This window comes from Echinops telfairi, unplaced genomic scaffold (genome assembly GCF_000313985.2).
Source record: "Echinops telfairi isolate 266 unplaced genomic scaffold, ASM31398v2 ScPeMD7_7469;HRSCAF=8507_0, whole genome shotgun sequence".
In the NCBI taxonomy this organism is placed as follows: Eukaryota; Metazoa; Chordata; class Mammalia; order Afrosoricida; family Tenrecidae; genus Echinops; species Echinops telfairi.
The window spans coordinates 59,275,854-59,285,782 of NW_022111372.1; positions in this window are offsets into that span (position 1 = coordinate 59,275,854).

A 9,929-nucleotide genomic window follows, 5' to 3' on the forward strand; every position below is an offset into this window, starting at 1 on the left:
TCCGTTCGACACCCCGTGATCACACAGGTTGATATGTTGTTCCATGTGGGCTTTGTTGAGAAGCAAAATCTTGATACACAGAGAAAATATGAAATTATCAAAGTTTTCATGTTACTTGGATCCACAATTAATAGTCATGGAATCAGCCATCAATCCAGCTACATATTGCCTTGGGCAAGTCTGTTAGAAAATATGCCCTTAAGTGTGCAAAAGTACAGGTGTACTTTGAGGACTAAGATGCACTGGACTCAAGCCATGGGATTTTTGGTCGCGTAATATGTGGTGGTGGAGCCCTGGTGCCATAGTGGTTACATGTTGGACTGTGATCTGCATGGTCGGCAGTTCAAAACCACCAGCAGCTTAGAGGGAGAAAGACTGGACCTTCTAATCCTGTAAACAGTTACAGTCTCAGAAACCCTCCAGGGGTTGCTAGGAGTGAGTTTAACATGCATGTGAAAGGTGGTCTTCTAAGCAGTAGAAATGAAGTCGATCCCCACTCATGCTGACCCTCCTGTGTCAGAGGGAAACTATGCTCCACATGACAGGTGCTTTCGTTTTGCTTTGTTTTTACATCTGGCCTCAACAGGGCAGGTTTTTGAGAAGTAGATCGCCAGCCCTTTTTCGTGAAGTGCTTCCAGGTGGACTCGAACCGCCAGCTTTCAAGTTAGCAGACAATCCCATTAACCATTGGCACCACCCGGGGACCGAGCCCTTAAATATGTGTTTTTCTTCTTTCCTTCAGTCCACCCTTCTCTCTTCCTTGTACCAAGGCTCCTGCTCCTTAGTGAGCACTAGGATCCATTCTTTTTCCAGATTTTCCATGAGACCACTGAAAATTCTGCACTGCAGTCTCTCAGCGGTTACTTTCAATGCAGCAAATTCATAGCTGGCAGCCGGCGCCAACACTGCAGTGAAGGTGATTCTGACTCATGGCAAGAACAATGTCAAATGTTGCCTTAACCTCTGTTAGTGTCTCCTTTCTCTGCCGTATTGATTCTGCCAGTTTTCACTTCCTTGGTTGCTTTCTGAAGCCTTTAGCCCAATGTTTAAAAATGTTTTCCAGTTTCCTGCTTCCTGATATAAAGGATGGTCTCAAGCATGCTACCTTGCTACTGCTGAAAGTGTAAATAAAAGTCTGGCGATGAGACTAGGAATTCTTTCTGAAAGCTGGCGTGGGGCGGGACTTGTTTGCTTATTGTCCCTTGGCTTATCTTTACAGGGACAATGAGAAAACCAGGAGGGCTGCGTGAGGGCATGCATGCCCCCTGTAAGGGGGGGCCTTAATGAGCACATGCTTCTCTTCACATAGGTTAGGAGGCTAGGAATCTGAATTCAGGGCACTGGTTCTAGGAGCACCGTTCTTGGCCGGCTCTTTGAGAATGTCCTGGTCTCCGTCTGCTCCTTGGTTACATGGAGATCTTCATATAGGATAGCATCTATCTCCCTTCATCCATGTTTGCTTCTGAGCTGATCTGCTGCTCTTATGTCTCAAAGTGATTGGCTTAAGACACACGCTACACTGATAGGGTGTCATTAACAAAACAACACTCCCATTCCCAGATAGAAGGACAACCCCACCAGTAGAGTTTAGGATTTACAACATGTAATCTTGGGGAATGCAATTCAACCTTCCACGGAAAGCAAGCAAAAACTGAAATCTTCAAAATACACTGACCGTTTTTGTAATTCATCTTTACTCAAATATCCATCAGACAACGTAGCCTGTCCATTCCAATGGATTTTACCAACATTTCTGTCAAATATTTTTGGTTGAGACATTCTCTAAATATGAAGACAAATAATATAAATTCATTACAAATTGAAATAATAAACTTTCAAAAATCCAAGTATATTAGTCTGCTATAATTGCATCACAAGTTGTCACAAACTTGTTGCAGTGGCTTACAACCACACCAGTGAATTCTCTCTTCATTGCTGCTGGCCACAGCGCAGGCGCAAGTGAGCCGGGTTCTTTGTTGAGGGCCTCACCAGGCTGGATTGCGGTGTCAGCCAAGGATACGATCGCATCTGAGGGTTGGGGTCCTCTTTCTAACTCACTGATAGAACTAAACTCGAGGAATTGCCAAGACAGGGTTCCTGATGCCCGTGGGACTGAAATTCCTGTTTGCCTGCTGGCTGTCAGATGGGGACCAACTGCTAGAGGTTACGCTCCGGTCCTTGTCACATGGCCTCCTGCGTAGCCAGGTCACAGCATGACTGCTTCTTCAAGGCCCGAAGAGGAAAGTCACCCCACTATGCTGTGGTGCAGTCTTGCACAGTGTCACATGATCTCATCGTATCCATAGGTCCCACCCACACTCTCAGGTGTGTTCACCGGGGGCAGGAATCTTGGCAGAAGGGGAGGCAGACGTCTTAGAATTCTTCCCACAACAGCAAGGCTTAATGAGATTGACGGAAGTGACGACTGGAGAACTTCTTGATCCCTATGCAAACCCGCTGGTAAATGGGAATGCCACAAACGAAAACACAACAAAGCAAAAGGCAAAAACGATAGCACTTCAAAAGAGAATGACTTGAATCTCAAAGGACTAAGACTTGCCCTTGGAACGCTGTTAAGTCCTCTAGTTATTTTTACAAAAAGGAGCTCAGATTTTCTTGACGCAAAGGTTATTGCATTAGGTTTCCATTAATATTTGTTGGACAAATGGTGTCTCTGTAAACATGTAACCTTGTTGAATCATTCTCTGTTTCAACAATTAGAAGATAATTACAATAATTACTAAAAAAAATTATTTTAAACCAAACTAATTTCATTAAAAAAAATTCATTTTACATTATTACAAATTTCAGGTCCCCTTTTTAGGTTGGTTTACCGCATGTGGACTTCATATATCTGGGATCAGTTTCCTTAGGTAAGGAAAACTTTTATGTGCGAAGAACAGTGAGTGGGAAGATGGCCCCATTTACTGTACCCGGTTCAGGAACTGTTGCCCTCTAGTGGTTAGCTCTCCTTCAAAGATGCCACACAGCGAGGAGGACTAACCGATCACTTTTTAATATCTAGAGATCTGAGCTGGCTATACTGAGCATAATGCTATCCACTGAGCATTAGTCTGGGTCTTGCCCAGAGATGGTTTTCAAATCATTTGTAAGCCAGTAGTCATGAGCACTGGCCACTGTGAATGGGTGGAAACCACATACACATAATAGGCCCACACTGTGCATTCAGGCAAATAGTTCCCAGATTTTGAATATTTCATTTCACAATATGCAGTATCATATTGTGTTCTCAAAATCTCAGTGAACATGATTCTACTGAGACCGTGTTAACCAAACGCAGTAGGTGTGCTACGTGTCAAATCACTTGAGAGTTCAAGCATTGAACAAGGCTCATACAAACCTCCTCCCACAAATAATACCCATTTTTTTTGGTCAGGATGATATTCCCAGAGAAAAAAATGAATAGCTAGGAAAGAGGTGGGACTTCTGCCCAGACTGAATTTAGGGAGACTACATTTGATGATCCCTTAGATTTGATGTTCAAAGTCAGTGGTTTAAAAACTCATTATTATTATTCTCTTTAAAAGAGAGAGTGGGGAGAAAAAACCCCGCTATGTACTATATTTGAGGGGTACTCCCTGCACAAAAGTAGTACCCATTTATCCCACTAGACAAGCATCAAGCAACACGTTCCGAGTTAGTGCACTCAGTGGCATTGCCTGGGAAGGTTCTCTTTGGTCACAGTGAATTTTTTCATAAAATCAGTTTCTCTGGAACCTTGTTTTATGTGATGGCTCATTTAAGAGAGCAGCATGTGCCTGTGAAATGTTTCCTGCTTGGGAAAAATTCCGTGACGTTGAAAACAGTTTACAAGGACAGTGCTATGGAAGAAACTCAAGTATACGAGTGGTTTTCTCATTTAAAAAAAAGATGAAATGTCAGTTGATGAAAAACCTCGTTCTGGACATCTGTCAAATCCTGAACAGATGAAAATATCAACAAAATGCATGCACTTGTGCTTGAAGACTGGCAGCAGACCATTGAAGAGATGGGGAAGTTAGCTGGGCTATCTTGGAGCTCAGTTCAACGAATTTTAATGGAAGATATGGGAACCAGAGGGGTTGCTGCAAAATTTGTGCCTTGGGTTCTGACTGACTGGGAAACAGAGTGTGACTGGAAGCATGCCTACTTTGAAAGAACAGCTCCAAAGCGACCCAGACTTTTTTTCCCCCCAAGGTCATTGACTGGTGAGGAGACATGGTGTTATTCTTACAACCCTGAAAGCAAATATCAATCAAGCCAGTGGAAGTCACCATTGACACCTCACCCCAAAAAGCTCAGTGAAATTAAATATTAAGATGATTCTTATTTGTTTTTTTGATGTGAGGGGGATAGTGCATTTGGAGTTTCTTCCACCACGTCAGACTGTTAATCAAGCTTTCTATTTAGAGGTTCTGAAAAGATTGTGTAACAATGTATGACAAAAAGGCCTGATTTATGGCAGATGGGGGACTGGTTTAGGCAGATGGGGGACTGGTTTAGCCACCAATACAATGCACCTGTTCACACAGCCATCTTAGTGTGCCAGCTTTTGGCAAAAAGCAGCATGAATGTTGCATTTGTGAAGCATGCAACATAAATGTCACTTATCCAAGGTCACATGGGTTTATGTGAAGCGTCTCCGCTCCTTGAATGCCCTAGTTGGGTGTAGCAGGCTGGACTTCCTGAGCAGCCAAGTGCCTTTGTCTTGAATTCTTGAAAATTCAAGCAAGAATTCAGACCGGAGTGCCTGGGGAGGCCTCTCTTGCTCCACACACCTTACTCACCTGACCTTGCTCTGTGTGACTAATTTTTGTTTCTGAAAATGAAGAAGGACATGAAAGTACAGTAATTTGACAACATAGAAGGTGTGAAGAAAAAATGGCCAGCTATAAAAACAGATGAGTTTGAAAAGTGTTTCCAAGAATGGAATTGCTCTTTTGACATATGTATTAAGTGTGATGGAGAGTACTTTAAAAAAAATAAGATTAAAAAAAATTTCAATACACGTCTTTGAAAAAAAATTCTCAGTTTTCGGGGGTACCCCATGATAGTTCAGGACATATGCTTTGCATAAGCACTGGCCCTTTGGCTTTTGGTATGTTGCCAACATCATGTTAGACCAAGGCAGGCTTAAGAGTCGTGCGAGTCACAGGCCCTGGAGAGAGTGCTGCCTTCATTTGATCACATGAGGCTTTCCCTCTTTCTGTCTGAGTGAGATCCTTGACCACAGTCTGAGAAATCCTACTTCCCTTCACCATAGAAACTCAGATTGTTCAAACACTATGGATTATTTACCTAGGTAGACTTGTGTTGACTGTTCTTGTTGTACCCTTATTAGTTTATTATATTTTTAAATGTCATATGTAATATGCAAACCTATGCTTATAAAAAGAAAATGAAATAAAACTTCCCCAAATATGGATGCATATAAAATTACTGCTTTCAGTTCCTCCTCTCTTCCAATCCAACTCCCAGTTATGAGAGTAGTCATTTTCTTCTTGTTCAGGTGTAATTCATGTTGAAAGTAATAATCATTTACCTTCATCAGTAAGTGATTCAAGCTGTCTTCATTTATGCCAAGCTGGGTTGTATCATCTGCATACCTCAGGTTATAGAACCCCAAGAATGTACCTTTGGATCAAAAGAAATGCACAAGGTCAATGCTGACCCTCTCTATGAACAAATTTGGGAGAGCTTAGTTTATTATTTTATACCATGATGTCATCTTTTACTTTACAGACCTTTCTGTATTCTTCCTCTGATCTGTCTTCATGGAGTTGGTGGCTAGTCCAATGTTGCTCTGCCAAAATTTTTGCTTGTTTTATCTGCATTTAGCTTGTCTTTAGTGATGCAGTTTTGTTGTGGGGAAAGCCATGCTGCTCAGAGGATGGCAAGTGGGGATGGGTGTTCTGGCTCACAGGGGCCTCCTCAGCTCTTTCTGATTGGTTGGACTTTCACAAGGTTCCTGATTATCCTTGTTCTTGTGGTCACAGAAAAGAAACCCACCTTCTTCATCATCTCTACATTTATTTAATCCATCCATCTAGTCACTTTTCTTTAAATTCTAACTCAGTTCAATTTACTTTGACTAACTCATCCTTCTACGGTTTCTCTCCTCTGTGATAACATATTCACCTCCTGAACAATATTGAAGATGCAGCATAAATGTCACTTATCCAAGGTCATGTGGGTTTCGCTCCACGCGTGCCTAGTTGGGTGTAGCAGGCTGGACTTCCTGAGCAGCCAAGTGCCTTTGTCTTGAATTCTTGAAAATGCAAGCAAGAATGCAGATCGGAGTGTCTGGGGATGGAATGAATGGCGAGAATGTTACAAAGAGCATGAAATCATATTTAATAGAACCCCTTCTCTCTGGGGAGCTGCATGAGAGGTCCCCACCTGGATGAGCATGGGGCGGGGGCGACTTTTTTATAAGGGACTGGCTGATCATTTTCAGAGAAGGCTGAGTTTGAGTTTGTGGGCTGTGCTTATCAGTAGAACTCTATTTTGCTTTCCTGGAAAATATTCTTTCTGCTTATAACACAATACAGTCTATGCTCTCTTGGGCCTGTAATAAATATTTGATATTGTATTTTGTTCCTTATCTCTCAGGTGAACTGACGGCAGAAAATCTAAATCAGCTGTCCAAGGAAATTCAGTTATGACTCTTCGCTTTTACTTACCCCATACAACTCCCTCAGTCAAGTCAAATGCCTTTAAAAAAAGGTAACCCCTTATTGACCTTTCTCAATCTCCATGAAAACAGAAAATAATATGAAAGTCTTATCACTGGGAAGAAGTCAATTTACTGAAAGATAACACTGACTTCTTTATAGAGTCTTGTCAGTGTCTTCCTTGAGAATTTTTCCCATGCATGTGAGACATGGGGTTCTGACCCAGGACCTGTCTTTCCTCTCGAATGGAAGGTTTGGAACAGAGAGCCTCATTAGAGCAATTTGCAATCTCACCAGGAGAAATGGAATTAATGGATTGCAGGGTCCTCTGGAAATGGGATGTTCTGTTATCACTCAGAATAGCCACCAATGTACTTTGAGTTCTGGAGCACTTCCCAGATTTACTCTACCTCTTGTGGTCTCCGTTTTGGGAGAAGATGCCCAAGGTGAAGCAGACAAAGCACAGAAGCAGGCTTGCTGTGGACGAGAGCAAGTGTGAGCTCTTGAATTTATTGATTACAGTTGAGATACGCAATCTGTTTCCTATTAGAAACCTGATGTCCCAGCAAAAACATTTCTGGAAAACACTAGACTAAATACTAAACGAGCAGTCTCTATTTTGGTTGAGATGTGTACCTTATAGACTGTTGGCTAACCAGATCTTTTGCTTGATCACATTAATGAAAAAAGGTGAGAGGTACATCATCTCCCATCTATTTAAGCTCAAGACATTCCCCTTTTATGACTGATAATTGCAACAGTGTTAAAAGTCTGGATTTTGACATAATTTCCATTGAAATGCAGTGGACTCCTATGTTCCACAAGAAGGAGAAAGTGACCTGGTACAGGACAAGCTCATCTTCCTCATCCTCCTCCTCCTCCTCCTCCTCCTCCTCCTCGTCATCTTGACAGTACAGTCTCACCAAGGAAAGACCACTCTGATGCCACAAGGGCCTATGAATTTTCATAGTTCTGCCTTGCCGTTTCCATATGTTTTAAAAATTCATGGAAACTCCCACAGGGGGGGTTAACCCTGCCCCTCCCTTTGATGTGATAGGCAAGCACACTTTGTGGAAACGATTCCCTTAAAGACTCTGTAGTCAGAAAAATATCAGATCCCACTTCCCTGTGTGATATAATTACATGGAAGGGAGGCACAACAAATCTCTCGCCATATATTGACATCACGAGCTTTGCTAATAATATTCATTACTCTCTACAAGTATCCTGCTTTCAAATCAAGTGGAATCAAAGAGGTGTCTAAGTTTTAACGACAGCTCCACTGAGGTTTCCTTTGAAGTCATGGCTGCATATTTAAGAAGAATACACTTTTTTCTTTGGCTTGGTTGCCTCTAGAAAATATTGTTAAAAATGGAATGAGCTTGTCTGGGCTGAATTCCTTGGAGCACCAGAGAATATTCAAATCATTATTAATTTTGCCTTGGTAACATTATCCAGGCTGTGGTCCATCGAAACAGAGATGAGGGCATTTCTATCCCTAGTTCATTTAAGTGTGAGCCTTTATAACGGACAGTTAGAAAGCTTGTTATCAATTTCTTGTTTCTTTTCTTGACAGAAGGAGGAGACCTTAAACCATACACGGAAGTGGCTTTTTTGTTGTTAATTTGTGTTGTTCTGAGGTTGTGTGTATATAAGCCATCACCTATCTGTCACTTTGTCGTAATGTAGTGAGTTGCACGTTGCTATGACACTGGAGTGATGTCACCAGTATTTCAAATAACAACCGAGTCTTTCGTGTGGTGCACAGGTTTCAGAAGGGCTTCTACACTAAGACAGGCTAGGAAGGCCTGGCAATCTACTTCTGAATATTGTTGTTGTTGTTCTTGGGTGCCCTTGAGTCGGTGCCGACCCATAGAGCCCTCTGCACAACAGAAGACCGAAGAAGAATCTAAATATTAGCTAATGCAAACCTCTGGATCCAACAGAGTGAGAGATGAACCCCTCCGGTTGGAGGGTACTAGAAATGCATAGTAACCACAATGGCGCCAGCACCCCAACAGCTCCAGCACCCCGACGACGAGCATAAGGAGGAGGAAGGACATGGCCACTTTTGATCCTGTTGTCCATGTGGTCACGATGAGTCAGAGCTGACAAAATGGCAACAAAACTAGCTGGTCACGCATGAGATTGGCTTGCCAAGCCACCGATGAGAATTACCTGCAGCCGCTGGCAAAGCGCCACCTGGAAAACAACCTGGAACTTGAGATAGTTTAAGTGCAGTCCTGGCCTTCTGTAGACGTCCCCGCCCAGGCCCCAGCTGTTGGCCATGAGTCTTCCTGGAGCAGCCGGAATCCCTGTGCTCCACGACTACAGAACACTTAACTTGGGGCCTAGACAGGTTCTACTGAACAGACTGCACACCTTTCTCTGTTAGTTCAAATCTGGCTTTACTGATTTTCCCACACGCCTTTGTCCTTGGGGTCCAGTTCCAGAGCTGGTTGAGTATGCTGGTCTTGGTCCTATCAGTTGCCTGCTTCCTCCTCTGCGTACCAGCTCGTTCTTCTGACAGCCATCACAAGAATGATGGCATGCTTGGGCCCAGGAAAGACAAAGGCAAGCCATTTTGAATATAAGACTCCGAAGAATTTTAGGCAGCAAATCTGCCTCAATAATCTCCCAAGGTAAATCGAGCAGTTTGCAGGAGTGTGGGTCTTCTGTTTAGGGTTTTATATAGAGTACTTCTCTTTGATAGTGGGACTGTAGAGCTGATTCTAGTTCCACGTGTATTTGAGTAAGTAATTAAATCGTAAGCCACTGGATGTCACCCTTAGGCCATGCAGTGCAGCTGCAATACTGATTTACAATAGCAAAGTGGAAGTGGAGAGGTAGGGGATATGAGGAGGAATAAAAACCATTTGTACTATGTGGGTAGGTGCATCTGCAATGTCGATGAGCTGCAGAAATGTGCTCTAAGGCTCCTATTTATTTTCTCTAGATTCATTTCTCACTAGCAGTTAAACAGGACAAGTCATCAGAGAAAATCCCCTCAGTACCCAAAAAACCCCCCACAAAGAAACATTAATTTACTTCTCAGTGCGTACATTAATTACACACATTCATTTACTCGCTCAATATGTACATTAATCACATCGTATTAGCTGGATATTGGGTTCATGGGCTAGGAGGCTATAAGATAAAGTGAATTTGCATCAAGCACATGTTTAACTTAGTGGAATTCATCTTTGACAAAAATAAGATGAGGTACCTAAGAGGCCTGGTGGTGCAGTGGGTAAA